Source organism: Panthera uncia, assembly GCF_023721935.1.
Source record: "Panthera uncia isolate 11264 chromosome B2 unlocalized genomic scaffold, Puncia_PCG_1.0 HiC_scaffold_25, whole genome shotgun sequence".
NCBI classification, from domain to species: domain Eukaryota; kingdom Metazoa; phylum Chordata; class Mammalia; order Carnivora; family Felidae; genus Panthera; species Panthera uncia.
In genome coordinates this window covers 3,886,264-3,910,726 of record NW_026057581.1, presented here as the reverse complement: position 1 = coordinate 3,910,726, position 24,463 = coordinate 3,886,264, and the positions used below count along the sequence as shown (strand labels likewise).

General features: G+C 48.7%; 1 protein-coding gene and 1 long non-coding RNA gene across 3 annotated transcripts in view; one reads left to right on the top strand and one right to left on the bottom strand.

Moving 5' to 3' along the window:
- Positions 1-24,463, top strand: part of CARMIL1 (capping protein regulator and myosin 1 linker 1) — a 310,173-nt gene that overhangs the window by 56,039 nt on the left and 229,671 nt on the right. The window lies entirely within an intron of this gene.
- Positions 9,523-24,463, bottom strand: part of LOC125939413 (uncharacterized) — a 49,668-nt gene continuing 34,727 nt past the window's right edge. The window contains exon 5 of one of the 2 annotated variants that reach the window (XR_007463033.1): positions 9,523-9,704. This is a non-coding gene — a long non-coding RNA (uncharacterized LOC125939413). Of the gene's footprint in view, positions 9,705-23,757; positions 23,841-24,463 lie in introns of those variants that run through there. The other variant, XR_007463034.1, reaches the window with a different exon arrangement.

The following is a 24,463-nucleotide window of genomic DNA, read 5'->3' as shown; positions in this document are numbered from 1 at the left end:
TGCTGGCTTCGAATGAACTGAATGAGGCCAGCCGGGAATGGGGACGACACCGTGAATGATGCTTTTGTTACCCGCCGAAGTGAAATCCTAGAGAACGTTCTTGTAACAAAGAGTGTTGTTTGGCCAGAGTGGACACGATGGAGTGAAGAGTTTTTGAAAACTCGCATTTAGTGACTAATATTTTGACTCCGTGACGATACCCAGAAGACACTTCTTGACCCACAAGGCCTTAGAATGTAAAGAAGGATCCCGTAGCCACGCTCAGCAATGTTAATGTGGCAGGAGAGCGTTTCTCTTTGCTGCGACTGCATGGCTAAGGTCTGTCCCCAGAATTTTGTTCCACGATAGACTCTCTCTTGCACGGTTACCCGTCAGATGAGTCTCATTTTCCGTGCGTCTGATGGAAGAGCGTGTGGACTGCGTCTTCCACTGACTTTGCTCGTGTCTTTATGTATTAGTTTTACTGAAAAAAAGATGGTCCTTCTCTGTTTGTCGCCTGGGTTTATTAGGGGAGCCTGTACTTAATGGCAGCAGTTCTGCCATTATGTCATTGCCTCTGAGCGAGTAGAAATTGCTTATTTTAGGGGACCAGTTCAGAAACTTTCTTTCTAATGAAACCTTTGTATTTAGCACTTTTCCCATAAGTGGGCCATTGACTGGGTTTTAACAGCTGTTTTGATGAATGAGTTGCTCTGTTATGAAAGGATTTCACACTTAGTTTGCTTCTTGGGTTGTGCTATTTTTGTCTTCTGAAAGTTACTTAAAACGAAAAGAATCAGCACCTAAGCGTTAGAGGCTGAAAATTCAAGAATGATCCCATTCTTTCAGAACTGGAGTCTCCACCAGCCTTGACCCTCCCGTGGAGGGTCCCTAAAAGGGTATATGAGTTTTGGTTGAATTTGTCTATTCCATGAATGCAAAAAAACCCACCAAACCGTAGAAGTCATCTTTTGTGATTCCCACCCCCCCAGCCAAGTTTTCGTGTATTCCCTCAACAATGTAAAATAGACTAAAACTAGCACAGCAGACTGATGGAGGTGAGCATCAAGAAACTGCTACTTGTGTCCTAGGAGGGGGTCCCGCGTCCCCACGCACGAGGGCGTGAGCCTGGTTGGGCTCAGGGAGGGGACCCTGTTTTCCCCTCCTCATGCATCTGAACCCTCTTGGGAAGTCTGGAGCCTGTGACTAGCCGGCTTCTAGCTGGCTTCTGAGGGTGGGGCTAGGTTTTCCCCACCTTCACCTCCCTGTCCTGCCCTTCGGTGGGATTTGTGGGGGGGGCCAACGAGAGTCTTCCCTGCCGCGCGGTGATTCTCTTCATGTAGCGGAGGGGAGGGAAACCCTTTCCCTTTGATGAATCCTGCCTCTTCCTTTTCTGGGCTCCCTTTGCGTTTTGTCCTGGAGTCTGTCCAGTTGCCAGCACTCTGCCTCGAGTGGTGGTCGTGCAGTAGGGGGTCTTTCAGTTTTCAGATCTTCTTCCTCGAGTGGAAGGGCACCTCCCGGCAGCAGGTTTGTGGCCTCTGTGACGGTGGTGTCCAATGCCGGCAGAACCACCAAATGGAGCTTTTCCTTGTCCCCGGAGCTAGGTCTGTCCTGGGCTGGGAGGTAGGTGGCCAGGGGCAGGGGGGCCGGTGTAGGCGGAGGGCAGGCATTGCGGGCGTGGAGCGACTTTGGACCTCGTGCGTGTCCTGCCTCGATAACTTCCGCCCCGGGGGTTTTTATAAAGGCCAGGTGTGGAGAACACTCCTAGCACGGGCATCTCCTGGCGGGTGACCAGTAAACAGCGGAAGCGATGGTGATTTTGTGAAGGAAGAAGTGACCTCGGACTCTCCTTCCCACCTTCCGGGGTTCTAGCATCCTGCCCATTTTGTCCCGATCCTAGTCAGAGACCGTTTTCGAACTAGAACCAAAATGGAAATTTGAGGATCGGAGGCTGACGCTGCCCAGTCAACCCAGGTGGGCAGACCTTCAGGACTGTCATTTATTTCACGAGCCGAACGGTGACGGAGCGGAGTTTCTGTTTCCTTCTAAAGTCCATTTCCATTAAAATCTTAAGTGTTTAGCGTGTCGCTTCATGTCTTTTGAAACGATCGCGATTTCTGAACTGGTGTGTATGTCACAACATTTTGAGTATAGAATACGCATTACCTGGCAAATCCTCCTCTTGGAGGACTTCACAGATAACGGAGAACAATCCATTAGAATGGATTGCTTTTGGCTGGAGGCCAAGAGTATTGGCTCATTCATTTATGGTGTGATCTTTAAAGAGGCCAAAGACCAGGGGTTTAATTCCCAGATAGGCCAATTAGTGTAACTGTGTTCTAGGAGATCAGGTTGAACCTCAGACCCCGGCCATCTGTCTTTTAAAACATATGCCGTTGGCCACGGGGGGACATTGATTGCAACGGTCAAAGTCTGGATGCATCAGCCGAAGACCGTGGACCGTTTACTAGGGGGAGAGATTGAGGCACCTCCTGGGAGCAGGATGGTGGGTCGTTCGAATCAAGCTAAGACAGTGCATGCTGGAGAAGACTGTCCAGGAAGCTCTGAGGATGCTGAATAAGAATTGCTAGGTGACATTTGAGTCCAGAAGTCAGGGAAGTGAGGAAATTCTCAGATACTTTAGTTCTGACCATGCATTCGTGAAGGATTCCACCACGGAAGACAAAGGGAAGGTACCCAAAGGAAGGAGCACGGCAGTGTGGCAGTTTGCCAGAGACTTAGGTCTTGGAAGGAAGCACACCGAAGACAGAGGGCGGACAGTCCGGGGACGCGGCGGTAATCGTGGTTCCCAGTTACCTACTCTTGTGTCGGGCTCTGTTCTCAGCCCTCTTGTGTGACCTCACTATAACTTTATGTGATGGGTGCCATTATTACCACTCCACAGATAAGCAAACGGAAGTGTTCCGAGCCAGAAGGAAGGGAAGTCGCTACGTCCGAATGGCCAAGATGGAAGGTGTGGAGAGCGCCAGAGCGTGAGCTCTCAAGAGCTGGCTGTCTCTTACATTACACGTTAAAAAACCCAGAACGTTAAACGTATGTTGGAGAAGCGTTAAGGAAGATCTGGTTTTTCTAAATGAATTGAAGGTCCGTCGCCTAATGGAATTCCTTCCGGGGGCCCCGGGAACACTTGGATAGATGTAGGGTTCCACCATCTTCATGGTCTTGGAAGAAGCGCCTGGAAGAGAAATAATGCTGGGAAGGTGGGGCGGGGACAGGTGCGTGCCTTGGGTGTGGACCAAGTGGGGGAGCTCTGTTTAAAAGAGCTTAGTATATCTTTAAATATTTCTTTAAACATTCAGAGCGCACCGTGTTTCCAGACTTGTTCTAAGTGAGCCCGTACTATAAAACTAGAGTCCAAGAAAGGATGTTAAATGGGGACAGAGTTTAATTCTCTGACGTTTAAGTTTTCTTGCTGCTTAGTGAAGGACCCGCATTTGGAGGAGCTCGGGGATATGGGTGGGGCTTTGGTCCCTGGACCCTGCAGCTGGGGCGCACACCCAGGGGGTGAGCAGACCATCAAGGTTTCCTCCAACCTGTTTCTAAGAACGCAACCTGCTGTGTAGGAGACCAGACCAGAGACTTCTTTGGCCCTTGGCTTTTTCCATCTGTGAAGAGGTCATTGAACCTTCTCTGCGGATGAGGAGACTCAAGTTCAGGGAAGAGGGGAGAGTGGGATTCCCACGTGCGGTCCGCTGTGTGGTGGACAGAGGCAAGCGGGGCCGCTCGGCTGGGCGCCCGTCTGACCGCGGCCCACGTGTGCTGGCCAGTGCCTCCAGGAGGCAGATCAGGGCTGAGGCTCACCCAGGTCCACGTCCCGCCTCTGCCCTGTGCACCGCAGCTCTCGGTGGCTGTGTTGAGTGCCCCCCCGAAGACACGGTGAGGTTGTTGTGAGGACCGGGTGTCTAGGAAGTACCGAGGCTGTGTGATTAGTGTGGACATCTGTCGTTACCGTACTGACCGTCGGTACCCGTGCACACTTCCGGTGAAAACCGTCTCTCTCCAGCTGCTCGGTGCTTGCGCCCCTGTAGCCCGTTGTGCCGGCACAAAGCCACCGCCACCAAACGGATAACTTTCCCAGCGTCTCTCAACGCAACACGAAGCAGTGGCATTTTTGCCTCCTCTTTCCCTTGCGATGATGTGAAATTTTACAGGGGTGTTTTTCGTTCTGGTGTCTCTGGACGTGAAGGCTTTGCATCTTCTGCGGCATGTGGGTGTGGGATCCTCCAGCAGAGCCCTTAGCAACCCTCTCCAGCTCGGATGGAAATCGTGGGCTCTATTCTTCTTGAGGAAGATGCCTTCTAACTTTCCTCCTCCTCCAGCTGCGGGGTGTGCGGCCGCCGGTTGCCGTGGTAACTGTACTCTAATAATCCTGTCAGGAAATATGATGTAACGATGTGTCTAATCTTATTTTCCAGACGTAAAACAAGCGCACGCAGCTCCCTTCTAAGAAATCTTCTCGAGCCGTCGGGTGCCGAGCGCTCTTCCCCCTCCTCCTGATGTCCTCTAGGATTGTGCTCCCGGCCCGGTGCCCTTGGCGGGGTGTTTCAGTAACTTAGAGCGTTTGCAGCCCCCAGTGGCCTGTGTGTCGCCGCGAAGGCTCACGTGCTGTCGTGCTCCTTCTCCAGCCCTGGAGGAAATTTGGAATATTCTGAATTGTAATTGACAAAAGCTCAGAATTGTGGTCTCTGGAGGCTTTGCGTTTATCTTGGACGGAACGCATCCATGCTGGGTAGTTGCAAGGAATAGATCAAGTCCGTGTTTCTGCTTTTTTTTTTTTTTTTTTTTTTTTTTTGAAGAGGCCAAGTTTACAAGACCTGTCTTGCTGGTGCAGGAGCGAGGGGGAGGTTTGCACCTCCTCAGCGCCCGCCGCTTCCCCGGCAGGGCTCACCTGGGACAGGTGCACGCTGCCAGCCTGTTCAGCACTGTCTGCCTTACCCGCGAGGCCTGGTGTCACCACACCTGTTCCTCCTGCCTGTGCCAATCACCGTAGGCAGCCTGGACTCCCAAGGCATCTGTCATGCCTGTGTCCCAGTCCTCACGGGCCACTTCCAGTGCTGTCCCTGCCCCTCCCCCTGGAACTCATGGAGCCCATACAGTTAGTTGTCAGAGAAATTCTCTGCTTCCTGAACCGTCTGTGAGTGTCCCCTGCCCCTTCTTGCCTTTTTGGAGAGAAGCAGCAATCCTATCTTGTGGCTGCGGTTGGGGGCGGGGTCGTGCCCTCCATGCGGTGTCCCTACCAGTCCCCTTCCTCCCGAGAGCCTGTGCTCTGAGTCTGGGGTCTCCTGCGTGGCCCCCTGACCCCCTGTGGCTGTCGTCCCCTCCTCCACAGAGTCCCTCCCCTGGCTTGTTGAAGCCTCCTGTTTCTGGTTCACATCCCTGGTCTCCAGGATGCCAGCATTCAGGCTGATTGGTTTCCCCTCCCGTGAACTTGTCTCCCGCTGCTCTCAGCCACCAAGTCTGGTTCGATGCGGTCACTGGTGACCTCGCTGCCTCCACAGCTCACCTGGGGCATCCTGCTCGCATCACTGCATCCTCTGTGGGCTTGCCCTGCAGTCCCTTCAACGTCACGCCTGCACCACCAGGATCCTTGGGTCACTGAACGCGGCACCCTTTTCCCCGGCTCCTGACTCCCGTCCTCCCCAGCTGGAGTGCCAGGATCAGCCTCTCGAGTCACTACTGCACTGTGCATCCTTGTCCCTCTCAACCCTGACCCGTGCACACTTCCGGTGAAAACCGTCTCTCTCCAGCTGCTGGGTGCTTGCGCCCCGGTAGCCTGTTGTGCCGGCACAAAGCCACCGCCACCAAACCGATCATCTCACCAAGTTAATGATCCTAAATCCCCAGTCGACCCTTGACGCTGCCCAGCAGTTCCTGTTTCTGCCATCCACTCATCCCCCTGTGCTCTTGCACAACTGTTGCACACTTTGTACCGGGTCTCCAGATGCCCATGGCCTCCTTGCTTTCAGCCACTTCCTTCTTCACTAACAAAACAGGAGCAATCAGAAGAGAATGTCCACGTGCTCCTGCCGGTGCACCAGCTGCCCACCCACGTCTGTGCCCGAGCTCCCAGCTCCTTGCACGCGGCACCCCGCCTCTGTCTCCATCTACCTCCTCAAGGACGTTGTCACGCAGAATTGCCCCTCTCTTCCCGTATCCGTTTTCCTTCCTGAATTCCCACCGGCATACAAGTTATTATTTTTCCTATTAAATGAGAACATCCTCTCTGAACTCTGATTTCCCCTCCAGCCAGCCACCAGCCAATTTCTTTTCTGCCTCGCGCAGCAGCAGGTTTGGGTGAGTTGTCCGTATTCGTTATGGCTAAGACCTCCCCTCCTGTTCTGTGCTGGACCTGTGACAGTGGGGCGTTTACCCTTGCTCAGCCTCTGCTGTCTCTGCTCAGTGACATTTCCCTGCCACAGCCCACGGTCAGGGGCCCCATCTTCTCTTCACCTGCTGGCAGCGTTTAACACGTTACGTTTTCTCCTCCTCGAAATAGATTCTCCACTGTACTGCATGGGCACACCCCTCCTGGTTTTCCTTTTCCCTCTCTGGCTGGTCTTTCTCAGTCCGCTCTGCTGGTTTCTCATCTCCCCACACACGAGTGGAGTGCCTGAGGGTGCTTGTCGCTCTTCTCTATCTCTGCTCAGACTGCGAACTCTCTCTGTGTGACGAAGACATCTTCCTTTATATCTCTTGCCTGGATCGCTCCCGTAAATTCCAGACTCCTGCACCTGACTGCTTGCTAGACATCTCTAGTTGATGTGTCTAATAGGCATTTCAAACATAACCTGCCTGCGGTCTCCCTCGAGGCTGCTCAAGTGTCTGTTTCCCTGGGCGGTTGTTTCTAGGGGACCCTTTGTAGAAGACTGCTTCTGGGGGTTGCACAAGGAGGTATGGGTGTAAAGGAGCTTCTAGAGGCAAGGAAGGCAGTCTGGGGCCAAAATTGCCTGGATAATTACCTGATCGTAATCAAAATTTAATATTGCCGAAGAGTCCTCATGATTTTGTGGGGAAGGGGAGAGCGGTGTAGGGTGTGGGGGTGGGACGGGCTTTGGAAAAGGCAGGTCAGTGGCAAAACCAAGAGCCGATGATGCCTTTTCCGAATGGATCTTGAGACTGTATCCTGTCAGTTCTTTGATTGTAAATTCGGGAATACCGGAAGTAAGAATCAACTGCTTGAATTTAAAATAACAACAAAACCAACCAACCAACCAAAAACAAACAAAAAAGCCAACCATAACATATTCAAAAGGGAAATCCTTATTGTCCTTTTATCTCCAATCTGCTAGCCTCCACACTCGTTCTTTTTTTTTTTAATTTGTAAAAAATTTTTATTTATTTTTGAACTAGAGAGAGCACGAGCAGGGAAGGTATATAGAGAGAGAGACAGAAGATCCGAAACGGGCTCTGCACTGACAGCAGAAAGCCTGATGTGGGGCGGCTGACAAACCGCGAGGTCATGACCTGAGCCGAAGTCAGATGCTTACCTGAGTGAGCCACCCAGGTGCCCCTTTTTAAAAATTTTTTTAAACGTTTATGTATTTTGAGAGAGAGGGGGAGAAGGAATCCCAAGCAGACCCCACACTGCCAGTGCAGAACCCGACACAGGGCTCGAACTCATGAACCGGGAGATCATGACCCGAGCCGAAACCGAGAGCTGGATGCTTAACTGACTGAGCCACCCATGCACCCCATCTGTCTTTGTTAGCATCATTCCCTTCTCCCACTTCCTGAGTCGTCGTTAAGTCGCCTTCCTCTCACACCCTGTTAGCAAATCCTATAGGCGCTACTTTCCTTGGGGTCAGAATCCATTTCCTGTCACCTGTCCTCTATAGCCTTGGTCCAGGCTGCCATCATCTTCCAGCCTGGTCACCCCCTTCCCCGTCTCATTCAGACTCCAAGCCAAGTCCTTCTTCCGACTCGCAATGTGGTGTGTGATCTCACCCTCCGTTACCTTGTGACTTCACGCCCCACCCCCCTTCTTACTTGCTTCCTCCACTTTCCTCCTTGTTCTTTCTCCAGACAGTCTAGGTGGCTGCCGTCTCCACCCTTAGGCATCTGTGGTTCCTTCCGCCTGGAACTCGTCTGTTTCCAGCCGTAACACCGCCTGGCTGGCTCCCTCACTTCCTCCGGGTCTTTCCTCAAATGTCACCTCTTCGGGTGGGCTCCACTGATCCCCCCCATCTTCACGGGGAACACCCCTCCTTGCCACCTCCTCTTTCGACTCGATTATTCCTTAGCGTTTAGCGTCATCTAACGGACTGTCTGCTTATCTCATTCCTTGTGTCTTCTCCCTCCTGCCGGGGTGTAAGTTCCCAGAGCTCAGAGGTCTCCCTCCTGCTCACTGCTTATGCCCAGGACCCGAGCATAGGTTGCTTCATGGGAGAGCCTCATAAATATTTGTTAAGGAGAAGAATGATCCTTTCTTGCTCTGGGCATTCTTTTGGCCTAAAGTTATCGTGAGTCTGTTTGCCACAAAGTACTAATGAAGCAAATTATTTTATTTCCTGTTTTCTATTAGGTATATTTACTATATACGTCAAACTGATTTAAGACCGTAACAAATAGGAAAGGCAGACACAGTGCAAATAGAAAGGAGTGCGTACGGGTTTTAATGCTGTTTCGTTTAAGGGAATTGCCTCTGTTCATGGCACAATGCTCTCCACCTGCATTCGGAATGGTGTCAGTTTATTTATTTAGACGTTTCCCACCTTATTCCAAGAGCAAAAACAAGATTTGGAGGGACTAATTGAAACGTGATGATATAGGGGTGTTGGACCCTGATGTGCTATCGTTGGTGCTGGGCGCTTCGAATAGACCGTACGTTACTTACGTTAATATTCTCATTTCTAAGGGGTGCTGATATCTGTCTATTGTTGTACAGATTGTGTCATTCTGTGCCAGAGCGTTTGTATTTATTGCTTCAGTTCTGCCTCTTTTGTTTGGGGAATCGTGTCCCCAGTCGTCCAGTTGTGAGCTAATTTATATTCTAAATCCAAAAAGCTATGGAGTGTTTGGCGACTTTCCCTATGCAAGCCGAATTAATCATAATTACCTAAATTCAGTCATTTGATATTTTATTAAAAGTCCATTGATTCTGTGCCCGACTGCTTTATTGCACATAAACTATAAAGCAAAGGACAGAGTCTCTTCTGGTTTTTCTTGGTCACCCAGTGTACCAGTGTGAAGATTCGGGGCAAGTTTTAAAGAACATGTCACGGGGCGCCTGGCTGGCTCCCTCGGTGGAGCATGTGACTCTTGACCTCAGGGCTGTGTGTTCAAGCCCCACGTTGGGTGTAGAGATTACTTACAAATAAAGCCTTTAAAAAATTTAATTTTAGAAATTCACATACTATAAAATTAACATTTTTTTGGGGGGTACAGTTCAATGATTTTTTTTTAAACATCTTACTTGGCAATTATTTTGGGTTTGTGGAAGCGAGGCCAAGGTCCCTCAGAGCATTCTCATATACCCTTTCCCAGCTGTCCCCAGTGTCAACAGCTTACTTAATTGTGCTAAATTTACCAAAATGAAGACATTAGCATTGATACAATACTGTTGATGAGACCAGACTTTATTTGGATTTTTACTAGTTTTTTCCCTGCTGTCCTTTTTTGAAATCCAGGATCCAGTCCAGGGTACCATGTGTCATATGGCCATTTGTCTCCTAGTCTCCATGTAATCAACAGCACCTCTTTCAAAGCTGTCGTGGATGGAGAAAAGGGGTTAAGTTAATGCTGTAGTGACATCGTGAGCGTCGGCGGGTTGAAAGGCGCTGGGCTGTCGGGGCTGTTGGTGGGACTCTGGAGATGTTCTGCTCTGGGGGCCACAGTGGGGTGACCCTGGAGGCTGAGTTTGGCCTACACCGTGTTAGAAATGGGATTTGAGTTGGCTCTCAAAGTGTAACAATTAGATGTTCCAGAAAAATCTATACCTTGGGCTCCTTTTTAAAGAAATTGCTAGGCCCTGCTGCCCCAGGTCTGCTCACTGCCTGGGACGATCACGGGGCCCCAGGAGGTGCTGTCCCTTCTCTGTGGGCAAGTGTCTTCCGTTCCTGTCACACCACGCACTTTCTAGAATGTTGCTGCGGCCAGCCTGCCTCGTCTCCGCCCTCCTCGTCCTCTGTCTCGGGGAGGACTCCCACGGCATGGCGTGAGTAGCCTCCTCCGCGGGGCAGACAGAAGGTGCGGGAGAAGCCCCCCAACTCTCGTCCCCTCCTCGTCTTCCTGTGGCTTTACTGTGCCCCACGAATGCCGGGGTGCGGCACAGTCCCCCAGATAGCGTCTGCTCTGCAGCGACTGCCCACGCAAATGTCCATGCTTCCCTACAGTAGTAGGGGCGGCCAGCACTTAAAAGTCAGGTGATTAACCCGACAAGCCAGATTTGCAACTCTTGAGAAATCCGATAATCTGGCAATACTGGGGCCGCTGTCCCACCTGGCACGGTCTCCTGGGCTGGGCTGGGACAAGCCTGTCCCCTTGGGCCCGCACGGGCTCCTCTGGCCCCCCAGGCCCATTTGTGGGGCCGGTCCCTGGGGGCATTTGAGTTTGCAGTGCTGCCTTAGGTTGTCAGGTGGGAAATCAGGGGGCCCTGAAATGACACCTCTAGATGATTGAGGACAAGGGTCTCTGGGACCAGGGCTTGTGACGGGATCGGAGGGTAGGGGGTGCCGAAAGCCCACCATCTCATTCGGTCCTTTGTGCCCCGTCCTCACCTGCTGGCCGCACGGTCTGTCCCTTCCGTGTGACCTCAGGGGCAGGGACAGGTGGAGCCCAGCGTGCAGCTCCTTTGGGGGGCCATTTGTGTTTGAACACGGCTCAAAGCACTGTATTTAAAGGGTTAAGTGGAAGTCACAGGGTGGATCGCGGAGGGCGCTTCCAGATTGGGATTCCTGTGATCTCACCCCAGGAGTCTGTAAGTCTAGGCACAAGGAGAGCATTCCCTTTTCGGATCAGTGCAGGAACACGGGACAGGTTATTAAAGGGCTGTTGTACGTGTGCGGGGCGCTAACGGTCTAGATGTATGTGGCCGGTATGGTAGCCGCCAGTCGTAAACAGCTGCTGAGCTCTTGAAATGCGCTGGTGAGAGCTGCTGTGTGTTCCAAGCGTAACATCCACGCTGGGTTTCAGAGGCTTGCTACCAAAGAATCTTAAATGTCTCACTAATAGTTTTCGTGCCGATTACAGGCTTGAGTGCTAATAATATTTGGATATATAACCTAATATCCAGTATGAGATATTTGGTTAAATAACTTATTAAAATTGCTTCCAAGGGCGCGTGGGGGGCTCAGTCGGTTGAGCGACTTCGGCTCAGGACATGATCTCGCGGTTTGTGAGTTCGAGCCCCGTGTCGGGCCCAGAGCCTGGAGCCCGCTTCGGATTCCGTGTCTCCTTCTCTCTCTGCCCCTCCCCTGCTCGTCCTCTGTCTCTCTCAAAAATAAACACTAAAAAAAAAAAAAAAAAAAAAAAAAAAAAAAAAAGTAGCTTTCATCTTTCTTTTTTAACTTCTAAAAAATGGGGCCGCGAGAAAACTCAAACTTACACACACAGGTCACACTTTGTTTCTGTTGGACGGAGAGGCTCTAGACGGAAAGGGCATGCGGCCTGTTTTCCAGGTCTGGCCTGAGTAGACTACAGAGAACAAATGTGGACAGACTGTGAATGGGGACTTGTCTTTACAACTCTTGGCTGTGATAAAATTTATGCTTCGTTAATGTATATATAGTATTGTGCTGTGTATTCGGTGCGTTTAGATGGATACAAAATTGCTTTCTCGGTTAGTTGTTTTAGTGGTGGGGCGCTGTAATTCAGGTTCCAGGGCTGGACTTTGAGTCAATTAATTTTCCTCCCCGAGCCTCAGAGCCCTGCCCTGTGACATAGGGACAGTCTGTGCTACTGCGTGAAGGTTGGGGAAAATACCATGTAAAATGTCCCGTGTTCTATTTGAGAACACACTATCGGTACAGTAAATAGTGTTTATTTTTAATTATTCCTGGTAGGAGGGGAAAATCTCACTTACCGCCTCTGCGTGCTAGGAGTAAGACTGCCCCAAAATATCACAAAAAGGCACCGTTTTGCTTTGTGACACGATGTTTCTTCTACTAGAATACCTTTTATAAATGGGTTTTTTCTTCTGTTCACTGCTTGTGAATACGTGACATGGATTCTTATTCCAAACACATTAGCCTTTTCTGTTGTTGACGCTCAATAATTGGTAAAGCCCAGCGGCGGATGAAATGACAGATGTGCCGTTTCGGAAAGTTCTCGACACCTTGAGTGTTTACAGGCGCTGGAAGCCTGTGTCATGGAGACAGTGTGACGTCGTCTGTGTGATTCTGCAGAAATGATCTCAGGCAGCGGGCGCTGGCGGGGTGAGGACCGATACAGTTCCCCGCACCGTGCACTGGGAAACGCTGACCTGCGAGTGACCTCGCCCTTCCCTTTGTGGTTTTCAGGCACACACAGGGGTGCTTTGTGAGCTGTATCTGTATCTCTGTAGATATAGAGATATGTTTCTATATGTGGCTACGTGTTTCATGTCTTCAAACCATTACATGTGCCTTATGAAACTTACTAAACTCCGTAGCTGATTCGTGTACGTAACCCTTGGGAGCATGTGTACAAGTTAGCTGCTGGTGAAACCCTGAGTGAAGACAGGCTTCTGGGAAGAATTAGTTTAATGTGTTTTTCTTCCTTTGCCTTTGGTCATAAAGGGATCACAACCCAGAAGCTAGGAGTTTGGGAATCGCAAGACCCATTGGGGGCCACCCTGCAGATAAGAATGCATAGATTGGAAGTGTGTGTGTGTGTGTGTGTGTAATTGCGTGTGTTAAGGCTGATCTATTTTCCCCCTAAATCTGTCAGAGATCCTGTATGAATTATTCTGTAGCTGACATCCGTGTCCCCTGTGTTACAACTAGAAGGCAAGTTTTGCACCTCCCCCATCTTTCCGCAGTTTGACTTGGCTTGGCGGTGACTTTTCAAATGGTTAATAGAACCCTTGTCGCTCGAGAAGATCACTAGTGGCTGTGGACAGGCTTGTTACATGCATATTACTCAGAAATGCTTTGCAAGCTAAAACTCCTTTATAACATGGAAAGCCTTATGACTAACCTGACCACTGCCACTGGCCACGAAGTTTGCTAGAAATCCCCCAGGGATCCCAGCTTTTGTAGTGGTTCTCGTCCACTGCCCCACCTGGGTCTCAGCCAGCCTCTATCTCACGGCCATCAGGAGCCTGACTTTGCCCCCCAAGTACGTGCCCTAGTTGTTCTGCTCAGGATAAGAGGAACCCTCTGATTTACCACAGGTGGCCTCTCTTCCTGAGGTGTGCTTCTTATGCTAAGTGATATATTGTATTATAACTTTATAATAAACACAATAATAATGAAAACTAACAGTTGAATGCTTAACATGTGCTAGATACTCTTGTAGTTAATTTGTTCTCTTTGATCCTCAGCTATAGAAGCTGTAAGAACCTGGGTCTGTCGGAGAGTAGCTCCTGAACTGTTAACGTGCTCCCTTTGTGAGCCCTGCTCTTGTTTTCCTCTCCACCAGCCACTTGTCAACGCATTTCTAGTCTTCAGATGCAGGTTCTGCCTCTGAAGTGACATTTTCATTAAGGACTCCAGGCCACTCTCCTGTGGGCTTTTCTCTCTCCTGATCTGAGCCAACTGAAAGATGTCTCGCCTGCCTCTACGGTTTAGCCCTTTACTGTGTATTTTTTCCTGATTGTTTCCTGTGCCTCAATCTCGATTTCTCAAACTTTGTCAGTACTTGTTTTTTTTTTTTTTTTCTAAGTTTATTTATTTATTTTGAGAGGGGGGAGTGCGTGCAAGCAGGCCAGGGGCAGAGAGAGAGGGAGAGAGAGAGAGAATCCCAAGCAGGTTCTGCACAGCACTGACAGTGCGAGGCTTGATCCTATGAACTGTGCGAGATTACGATCTGAAATGAAACTAAGAGTCGGACGCTTAACCAACTGAGCCGCCCAGGCGCTCCTGTCAGTACTTTTAATGTGGAAGCATTTTGTATGTTTCTCTCAAATTTTTCAAAATACTTGGCACGGTAGCAAGGCAGCTCATCTGAAAACATTGAAGAAATAGGTATAAAGCATTAGGGACAGAAACCCTTGGTTGGCTGACTACCCCATTCACCACCCTCCTTGTCTTATCCTATGGAGTGGAGGTTAGTCTACGAGTGGTTCTTAACCAGGGGTGATTCTGTTCTCCACGATGCATTCGGCAGTGTCTAGAGACGTTTTTGATCATCACTGCTGCGGGTGGGGTGCCGTTGGCATCTGTGGGGTAGAGGCCAGGGCTGCTGGTAAACGTCCTGTAAGTCACGGGACGGCACTCTACAACTAAGAATGATCTGGCCGCACTCTCACTAGGGCTGAGGCTGAGAAACCCTGGCCCAGAGATGTCCGTGTGATACATTCTGGCCAATTAAATAAAAGGGAAAGTACACTGAGGCTTTCTGAGAAGGTCGTGTCTTTCTGATTCAGGAGCCGTCCCTTCCCGTTTTCAGATTTTTTTGCCTTCGCCATGGGCTTGACCTGGGAGGTAGGGCGTCTATCTTGTGGCCAGAAGGTAACACACATGAAGATAAAAGTCAACACGCTACGGACGGTGGAATAAAAACATAAGAAGTGATTGGGTTTTCTCTTGCTTGTAGCCAAACCCATTCCCAACTCACGTACCCCAGAAGCTTGATTTAGGAAGGACCTAACAAACCCAGCATCTCAGCTAATCAAAAGCTTCTACTCCAACATTTTCAGAGACGACATTCACTGCCTAGGGAGGAGAGTCTAATACTGTTGCAGATTTTCAGTCATTTTAAAGTTCTCCCTTACTTTGAAATCTGACCCCTGACGTTTCTACTCATGGACCTAGTTTTATGCTCCGCTGGCATTTGCCTCAGCCGACTCTCCGACGTTTTCATCGATTTCCGCGGGAAGCCACCTTGATCAGGTTGGCAAGTCTGCTTGACAGGCACCCTCCTACCAATATTCTGGAGGGGTGTAGATCTGGACCCTGATACCCTCTTCAGAGCCAGAGTCCCAGTGGCAAAGCTGTCAGTACGAGGATGTCACCTCTAGGGCCCTGAGCCCTTTAGCCTCCTATGTAGACGTCAGAATCAGCGCTGATGTCCTAGATGCTTCTGATGTTAGGACCACATAGATGGGCCAAGGAAGGAACTGTCAATGGCTTGAATGCGCCTCTCCTGTTGTTCGTCTTACGGACAAGGTGCCAGGAGAACTGCCTTCCTCTTCACGACTTTTGTTTTCTGTCCAATCAGCGAGTAAGTAGGCACCTCAAAACCTTTCTGAGTAGATGCCTGCTGCCATCTTGACTTGTCTTTTTCTCCTTGGCTTTCTGTGCGGTGTTGGATGCTGCATCGGCTGAATAGCCTATTTTTTATTATTTTTAAAAAATTATAGTAAAAACATAATTTACCATACTAACCATTTTTAACATTATAGTCCAATGGTAAGTATATTCACATTGTTGCACAATAGGTCTCTAGAACTTCTTCTAGAAGTTTCTAGAACTTCTTTTTTTTGTTTGCGGACTGTCTTTCCTGGTGGGGTAGATTGAGACACTGTTTCCTGTTTGCCCTGATGCTTGCTCCCTCCTACAGAATGCTTCTCCTGAGGCTTCTGGGACAGGAAAGAGGCTCTTTTGGTCAGACGTCCCACTGTAAGACTTCTGGGCCAGCCATTCAGTGAGTGAGTGCAAGCAGTCCTAGTTTTGACAAGCCCACCAGCTGGGAGTCTGAGTAGACCTGGGGTTTGAAAAGCCAGAGATTTGGTTTAAAGGGAGGGTGTGCTGGGCGCGGGGGCAGTGGTCCTCTCAGTTGGTGGGATATAAACCTCCCCAGAAACTGAGCTGAAAAGACTCTCAGTTTAATACAAGGTCCTGCATGGAAAGACGTGCACGGTTGTTTTTCCTGGCGCTTCTCCCTCCCAAATATCCCATATGGTGGGTCCCTTGATCCCCGGCATCACCAGACAGCCACCTCCTTGTCTTGCTGGGGCTGAATCACAGGTGTCGGGTGTTGTTTCATTTTGCGTTAATCGGACTTTCTGCTACCAGACTTTATGTGGTTTCTTGAATTCATGAATTAGTCATTAAGTTGTGTTTACCAGGCAGGCACCCTGGCAATCTGTGGTATGTCCAGCTGACCTTTCTTTAGAACGATGCTGATCGTGCAGGCTGTAGTCAACCATGGTGGGAAAGACTGACTTCTTTTCAGGGACCCTTTGCAGGCTTTACTTCTAGCTCTCACCTGCGCAGGTGGGTTTGCGCCTCCCTTTGGAATGTTTTAGTGGGATTTTTTATTGGACTGGGGTGGAGGCTGTGTCTTCATACCGCAGAGGCTCAAGCAGCCCATTAAGAGTGGAGGAAAGTCAGTTACCGGATGACTTTTCCCCAGGAGGACTAACCTCTAGAATAAACGAAATCGAATTGGATAATTGGGATTTCCTAGTTGAGGGGATATTGTCAGGGTCTGTTTCTTTTTTACAGTTGAGAAAGTGCTTTTGAGATTTCAAGTTCACAAATAGGTACCGCCGAGCTCACGGCCTTCTAAAAGAACATAGACGTTTGTGGTGTTACTATTCTAATTATTTAATGTTTCATAAGCCTGGAGAAGAAGCTTCTGTTTCCTATTCATCCTGAGCAGGGGTGGGTTCCCCCAGCTCGGGGTAAACAACCTGTAATATGTGGTTAATGAAATAGAAGCTCCAAGTACTTCCTTAAGTTTGGATTGACTTTCTAACAAGTAGGTGGTAATAGAAGTAACATTTCAAATATTTGAACTTGGCTTGCTACAGATGGGCTGATGTAGGATAATGGGCACGTTGCTTTTGGTGGAAGGTTATGGACACTTCAGATTTCTAGGTGTGATCATCTCAGACTTGGAAATCGTACACTTTATGAGGTATATACCAGTTCAGGATGAAATTTTTTTTTCAGTTAAACTGAATTGATTGTAAGCTTTTCAGCCCCAACACTTGGACTGACTTGTCCTAGTCACTGATTTTGTCCATATAAGGAGTGTTAGAGATGTGTCTTACATGCATTTAAAAAACCACTTTTGTCAATAAAAATTAATATCAATTGAAGAAAACTTAGCTAATCCGATAGGTAGGTGAATGAACTATTTCTGAACTAAATTGTGAGCACAGCTTAGGTTGTGTTTTGCCTGTGGCCTTAAAACACATCAACAAACGGTATTATAATGACTGTCATTTTTTGATGGGTTTCATTTTTGGGTGAAGAACTGTAGTTATCTGATACTTTCATTTTTTTTTTTAAACCTTTTTTAATGTTTATTTATTCTTGATAGAGAGACCGAGCGTGAGCAGGGGAGGGGCAGAGAGAGAGGTAGACACAGAATTCGAGGCAGGCTCCAGGCTCCGAGCCGTCAGCACCAGAGCCCGATGTGGGGCTCGAACCCACAAACCGCGAGATATGACCTGAGCCGAAGTCGGACGCCCAACCGACTGAGCCACCCAGGTGCCCCTGATACTTGCATTTTTGGTCATATTGGATAGACAGAAACAAAGTAAGAACATGAACGTAGAAGACGTGTTACTTCGTTGTGAATGTGTAAAAAACATATAGGTTTTCTATTTTCTAGGGGTTAGAGCACATACTATATACATAAATAACAGTAAAAATTAGGAAATTAATGAATCAGCGTATTACCTATGACGCTGCGACATTAAAATATTTACAAAGCCTGCCATAGACCCTATAAGGTTAGGATGTGATTTATCTCTAAGGTAGTGTAGTCACTCGATGATTATACGGGAATCGATAGCTTGTTCAAGGCTGGTCCCCTAGCAAACCAGTGGCGGCGTGCACCGTGTATTTCTGAGAGATAATGCCAGGAAATGCGTTGCAAAACCGCGGAATATAGTATATAAGCTCTAGTGCAAGGAGGGGCCCCACCGATGGGAACCGCGATCACGTGTCAGTCACATGCAGTTCATGTGGACAGGCACTGTGCTGTGGAACTCTCTTAAGAGGACAGTTTTGTTATATCATCTTTGCCAGGATTAGTGTGTGCGGCACCCAGTTTGGAAACTAAATGTGAACGTATAATCATGCCCCGTATGATTTGTTCTGTGCCGTGCGTGCACTTATGAATGGGATCTTGGTTTGTCCCTTTCTGCCAGGGTGAGGGTTGGCCACCTTGGTCTCCGGCTTAACTGGGTGTCACAGAGAGAGGGCTCCCTCCTGGCTCGCTCCTGCGGGGCGGCAGTCTGCGAATGCTGCTGTGGCTGGGACCCTCCCGTGCAGGCCAACAAGGGGAAGCCTGAAGGACGTGGGCTCTGTGATCTGTGTTGACACCACTCGGGGCCAGTGCTCAAAGCCTTTAAGGTGTCGAGAGCTGGGGTTTCACCACCACGTGGCAGGACAGGGGAGGCCTCAGCCATCAGGCAGCCTGGCGATCAACAGAAACATGCTGATCAGCCGAGCGAGACCGAGCTCAGCCTGTCAGCTCAGCCCGGACCTTCGGGCGTGTGGGTTTGGGTCTGGAATTTGAGAGCAGGAGCTCTGACCATCCCACTGGCTTTGGGCTCCGGTGGCATACTAATGCATTTCTCCCTGATCCTGGGGTTGCCTTCCCTCCCCTCCTCCTGCCGCTCCTCCTGCCGCAGAGAAGCAGCCCCGGGAGGGGATCCTTGCCTGTGCGCCCTGCTGGGCACAGGGAGGGGCCCGGGAAGCCAGCCCAAGGCTTTGCTCTCCCCTCCTTTCTGAGGCCCTGACTCTGCCTTTCCCCCTGGGGGTATTTGGGCCAGTTGCTTGGCATTTTCCCACCGTGTAAATGAAAGGGTTGGCCAAGCCGGCCGAATGGTTTAAAACACCGCTCTATTTTTTTTTTAAGTGAAAAAGTTTAACTTGTTTTTGAGCATGGCTTTATTGACCTAATTAGGCATGTTGAAGGACTGAAAAAGAGATTTTTTTTTCCCTGCAGTCAGGCGGGGTCTGTCACTTTGCAGGTACTTCCGTGTCCAACGGGGCCCTCTAGGTAAGACAGCATCAGCCTCCCTGAGGGGTGAGGGGACCGGAGTGCCACAAAGGAGTCATTGTTCACTGTCTTCCACTTTGGTTGTTTTAAAAATGGCACAGTATTTAAAATTCTATTAATAGGACATTGGGTTAGGAATCAGAGTACCTAAGCTTTCCCCTCTTCCATCAGTGTGAAAAGGAATTTAGGCAAGTCCCTGTTTCCTGTGTGCAGAGGGAGGGTGGGAGGGAAGGAAAGAGACCGACTAGCTCTCTCCCTTTGAAATAGGGAACAAAACATCTGGCAGCAAGGAGTGAGAATATAAAAGATACTGAGTTTCTTGTAGGAAAACTTTCATAGACCATGAGGGGGTTTTGTTATTTGGCTCATGTTTAGAATTTTTCTGTTGACTTTCTTTTCTCTGACTTGTTCAGTCTGGGGGGGCCCCCAAGTTCTGGAAGCTCGCTGGGATCTCTGCTGAACCGTAGGCACGTTTTTGTTGTTGTGTCAAATTCAGCTCAGTTGCCAGAAAAAAATATTTTTTTTCGCAAAATAGTTAATTTTTTCCTCCATCTTATTTTTTGGGCCAACGAGAGAAGGCTGGGACAGCCAGGGCACAAGGTGCTCCCATTATTGTGGCCGTGAGGACAGATCCGGTCCTGTGACACTGCAGGAGAGGGCCACCGAGAACACAGAGCGGAGGGACGGACTGATGTCTGTCCGTGGGCATCAGAGTTCACTTGAAGTGTTAGGATTAGACCCAGTCTTAACTGAGAATGGATCAGTCTGCCAGGCATATTCATGCAATATTAGCTTGATTGATGGAAATGGAGAATCTAAGCCATCGCTCAGTTTTATATAGTGACCTTGAAGGACTGGAACGCTTGGGTTACACTGAGGTTTTATCTGAAGCCCTTTCGTTTTCAGACAAGTTGGAAAGGTTCCCAAAATGCATGATTGTGCCTTCCGAGCGGAACACTCGGTGCGTTTGCTTTATTATCCTTTAGTGATTGAGACATTGTTTTCAGTATGTCAGGGGTTCATGATAAACGCTTCTCTCTACATCTTTACAGAGGAGATGGATGGAAATGAGCTAATTTTGCAGTGTCTATTCTTCAAATACGTTGTGAGCTTTAAAAAAATCCCTAATGTTTTTTTCCCCTTATTGATTATTCAGATTAATTTCATTGTCTTAAAATTGTTGTGATTAATTTCTTCTCAGTTTTCCAGTTCATCGTTCTGCAAGTTGGAGTGTAGGGTTACTCCTGTCAATGGAAATGTGTTCTTGTAAAGCAGGGGTTTTGGCTCTGGTCAAATGTGGATTAAGGGAAGCTTGATGGTGGATAAGTTCTCCCTCCCCTTGTTTCTGTTTCTTCGTCCGTTCCTTCCTAGGATGCAGAATTTCCCCTTTGTCCCCTCCCCCATCCAAGCCTGAGCTCAGCAAACGCCGACATTTGAAATTCGTTTATATAAATTCAAGCTTAAGTCATCTTCATGATATGACTTTTGACAGAGCAAGAGTGAGAGCAGGGGAGAGGGGCAGAGGGAGAGAGGGAGAATCCTAAGCAGGCTCCGTGTTCAGTGGGGAACCAACGCTGGGCTCAGTCCCACGACCCTGGGATCATGACCTGAGCTGAAATCCAGACTCAAAAGCTCAACTGACTGAGCCACCCAGGCACCACCTCCCCCCACCCCCCAACCCCTGCAATGGTAAGACTTTTAACTCATAACCTCTTCCAGGAAAGTATAATTAGAGCCCTTTCCTTATTTTTGGTATGAAACACTGTGTGTTCCTGCTAAAGGAATTTCAAGGTCTGTAGTTTTGAGTCATGATCTTTTCGGTCATGAGCCTATTCCCGTAAGCTTATGTCTTATCAGCTCACGACGTAAACCGCTGTTTCAGCTGTGAGTGGCTGCCCCTCGGGAAGAGACACTGGCATAGTGGAAATCCTTGGCATCTGAAAGTTGGAGAAACTTCCAGAGCCTTCCAGAAAAGGAGCACTTTTGTGTTCTCAACTAAGTGAGGTGTTTCAAAGAAACCAGGAGTGATCGCTTCTCCCGTCCCCGGACTTGTCATCCTGGAAGCGTGCTTGCGTTGAATCAAATTCAGCAAACGTTTACTGAAGTCCAGCTGTGCACAGTAAGACCACACTGCACAGGCTGGAGAGAAACCATCCGTGTCTCTCCCGAAGTACGTGATGGCTGAAGAAATTGAGTAGCCGAACGATGTAGAATGACACTTGAAATCCTAGATCTTGGGAGTGTTTCTCAGGACGCCAGTGGGTATAATAAAAATGATTTTGTGAACAAGTAAATTTGGGGAAAAACAGATTAAATGAAGTCGGATAGGGATTTTCTTTTTAACTGAAACTTCAGAGGGAGACATTGTATGCTGCATTTACCAAATTTATTTGACCATGGATGATGGATTGACTGATTGAGTTTTTCTTTTGCGGGGGGGAGCATCTCGGGGACTAGTGTTTCTTGGGTAACACTTTGGAACATGCTGCTTTAGATCACGAAAGTATTCTTCTGTCTCTTTCCATAGGACTCTTACGTATATATTGTATATGTGTTTGTTATTCAGAGACAGAATAACCGTTCTTTGCCTATTGTGGTAAATGCATTCCTGTAAGTTTCTCCATTGGTTATATAAAGAGTATTTGTATTTTGCGTGGATATCGGTGAGATTTTGAGGGGCTGGGGTCCAAAGACGATGGCGGTGATAGCCAGCATTGCCCTGCCCCCCGCAGCACCCCCCCACCCTCCACGGAGTGTCCTGACTCAGGCACTGCGCTCAATGTCTCCTCTCTAATCTAAAGCCAGAAGTAGGGATTCACAGTTCTGGTTTATAGGTAAGACCATTACTTGTCCAATAGGCCACTTATAGAGCAGGGCACTTTTTAAAAAAGTGATGAGCTTTAAAAAACACTTATTTAGATAATTATAGATCCCTTGACGCTGTTTTCTCCATTGATAACCAGTGCTGCATGATAGTATTATACTATGAAGTCAAGAAATGAACATTGATACAATGATCAGCCTTACGTAAATGTCATAGGCTTTACGTGCACTCCTGTGTGTGTGTGTGTGTGTGTGTGTGTGTGTGCGTGTGTGCGTGTGCGCGCGCACGTGCGTATGTATGAGCCTGCTATGTGGGTTTTATCACACGTGACTGCCACCATAGTCAAGGTACAGAACAAGGACCCTTCCCGGTACTCTGTTACAGTCATAGCCAGCGCTCTCCCAGTCCCCTGCCCCCCGCTCCTCACAAGCACTAATCTGTTCTCCATCTGTCTAATTTTGCCATTTCAAGCATGTTCTATAAATGGAGTCACCCGGGAGTAACCTTTTAAAATTGACCTTTTTACAGCCTGGCCACTTTTAGTCTGCTGTTTCTAGTCTTTGCAACAATTTTACACCATAGGGATTATGCACTCTCTTTTGTAAAGGAGGAAGTGAAGCTTTTGAAGGGAAAGGGAGCACATCCAGGCTGCACATAGTGGACCAGAGAGGTCCTTGCCACTTTTCACTCTGGCCTGACCTTCCTCTGGGTTCTAGGGATTCACACTCTGTTTACATGCACGGCTTTCCTTTTTCTCTTCCCATGTTCAAAAATAAGGGCTTGTTTGCATTTTCCTTTTTGAAAAAATTGTAACTTTTAAGGGAGAAGGTTGGATCACACTATTACTTTAAAAAAAGTTGCAGAGGCTGGGTATTTTTTCCTTTCAGCTCTCTTTTGAGCCTTTTCTGGAGCTGACCTGAACACCGATGGCGAGAATGGTTATGGGGGATGGGTAAAGGTAGAGCTTTCTGTACACTGGGTCTTGAATCCATATATGGGCATCTCTGACTCGGGGGCAGGGGGCTAAACATACTCCTGGAGCCCTTGGCCCTTGGGACTTGACTCCATGCAAACAAGGAGCTGTCAGTGCACGCAGGGATGGCGGGAAGGCAAAACACGCATGTCTCTGACTCACAGGAGCATCAGATGTCACTTGAGAGAAAACTCGAATGCCAGAATGAAGTCTTTTCATATCTCTGCGTGGGATGCAGTTTTTAGCAAGTTTATGAAGCAGTTAGCAGAATGTTGGTTTTTGTTGATCACAGCACCCCCCCACCCCCACCCCCCAGACTTGCCTCTCTCTCTCAGGATCTTTGAACTAGGTCGCTGTTCCCCTTTGCCAAGATGTCCACCTGGCATGGCTCATTCCCTCACCTTCCTAAGTAGTCTGTGCAACGTTACCTTTTCCCTGTAGTTTTCCCTGATATTTTAAAAATTGTACCCCCCTACCCCATTCTCTTTACTTGCTTTATTTTCCTCCATCACACTCTGATTGGCATCTGCCGTGCCCTGTGTCTTACTTATGTGATCCTGCATTGTTTTCCCCTTGGTAGAATGTAACCCTCCTTAGAGCAAGGACTGTTGCCTATGTAGTTAACTGCTGTAGCCTCAGCATGTCAGACTAGGGCTTGGCACATGTTGGATAATGGAGATTTTTCAAATAAATGAGTGTTTGGAAGAGGAAAGATTTGTTCGAATGAAGTTATAGGACACAACAGAATAATCACGGCTGGACAGGTCAGCTCCTGACTTACAAATGTCGAGGCACTGGAGTGTAAATGTACTTTATTCTTGCCTGTGTAGAACACGTTTCTAGAAGTGACTTTCCCCTTGGACAGTGATTGACTTGGGGGGAGTTCTTTCAGAGATAAAGGAAATTAGCCAGCAGGTCGCGGTAATCGAACCTCGCAAACTATCCTGGAAATGTTTAGCCTTCTGCCAGATTGAAGCACGAATTCCGCGTCTGCATAACCACCTGTGTAATTACTCACATTAGTATTCTAGCGCGTGTGGGCCGGGCTACATTCTTCAATTTTGCAAGAACGCTATTTTTGCATGTTCGCTGCTACTGTGAAAATTGGTTTCCCTCATCCATTCGGGAAGCTTGTACCAATGCTTTGATTTAAGAGCTGTGGTCTAGCACTGTAGACCTTGGTTTCCTTGGTGGAGGGAGATTCTGTGATGTGTCCATAAACGTTTGGTTTCAGTTTTTCTTTTCTGAGCTATTTCTGTTAGGGCTGGGGGTGGAAAAAGAAAGAACTCTCGCTCTAGGGATACTTTAGGTAATATATACCCTGGTCGAAAAAAATGCAGTGTTGCCTGTATGACGTCACGGGGTTGGGATGGGAGCCCCCAGGCCAGGTGAGGGTCCGGTGTCCTGGGGACAGATGTGGTGGTTCGGGAGTGGTGTGGAGGGTGGGGGGGCTGTGGCTGGGGCTCCCAGGGAAGGACTAGCACCCCTTCTCCCCTCAATGCCCGCTGGACTCCCCGATATTGGTGAGGCGGCTGCGTGGGCACCTCGTTACGCGGTCCTAGGTGAGTTACAAAAGCCAGGAAGATAAAGCGTGTAAAGGAAAGAGTTCAGGGAGAACGTCGTGC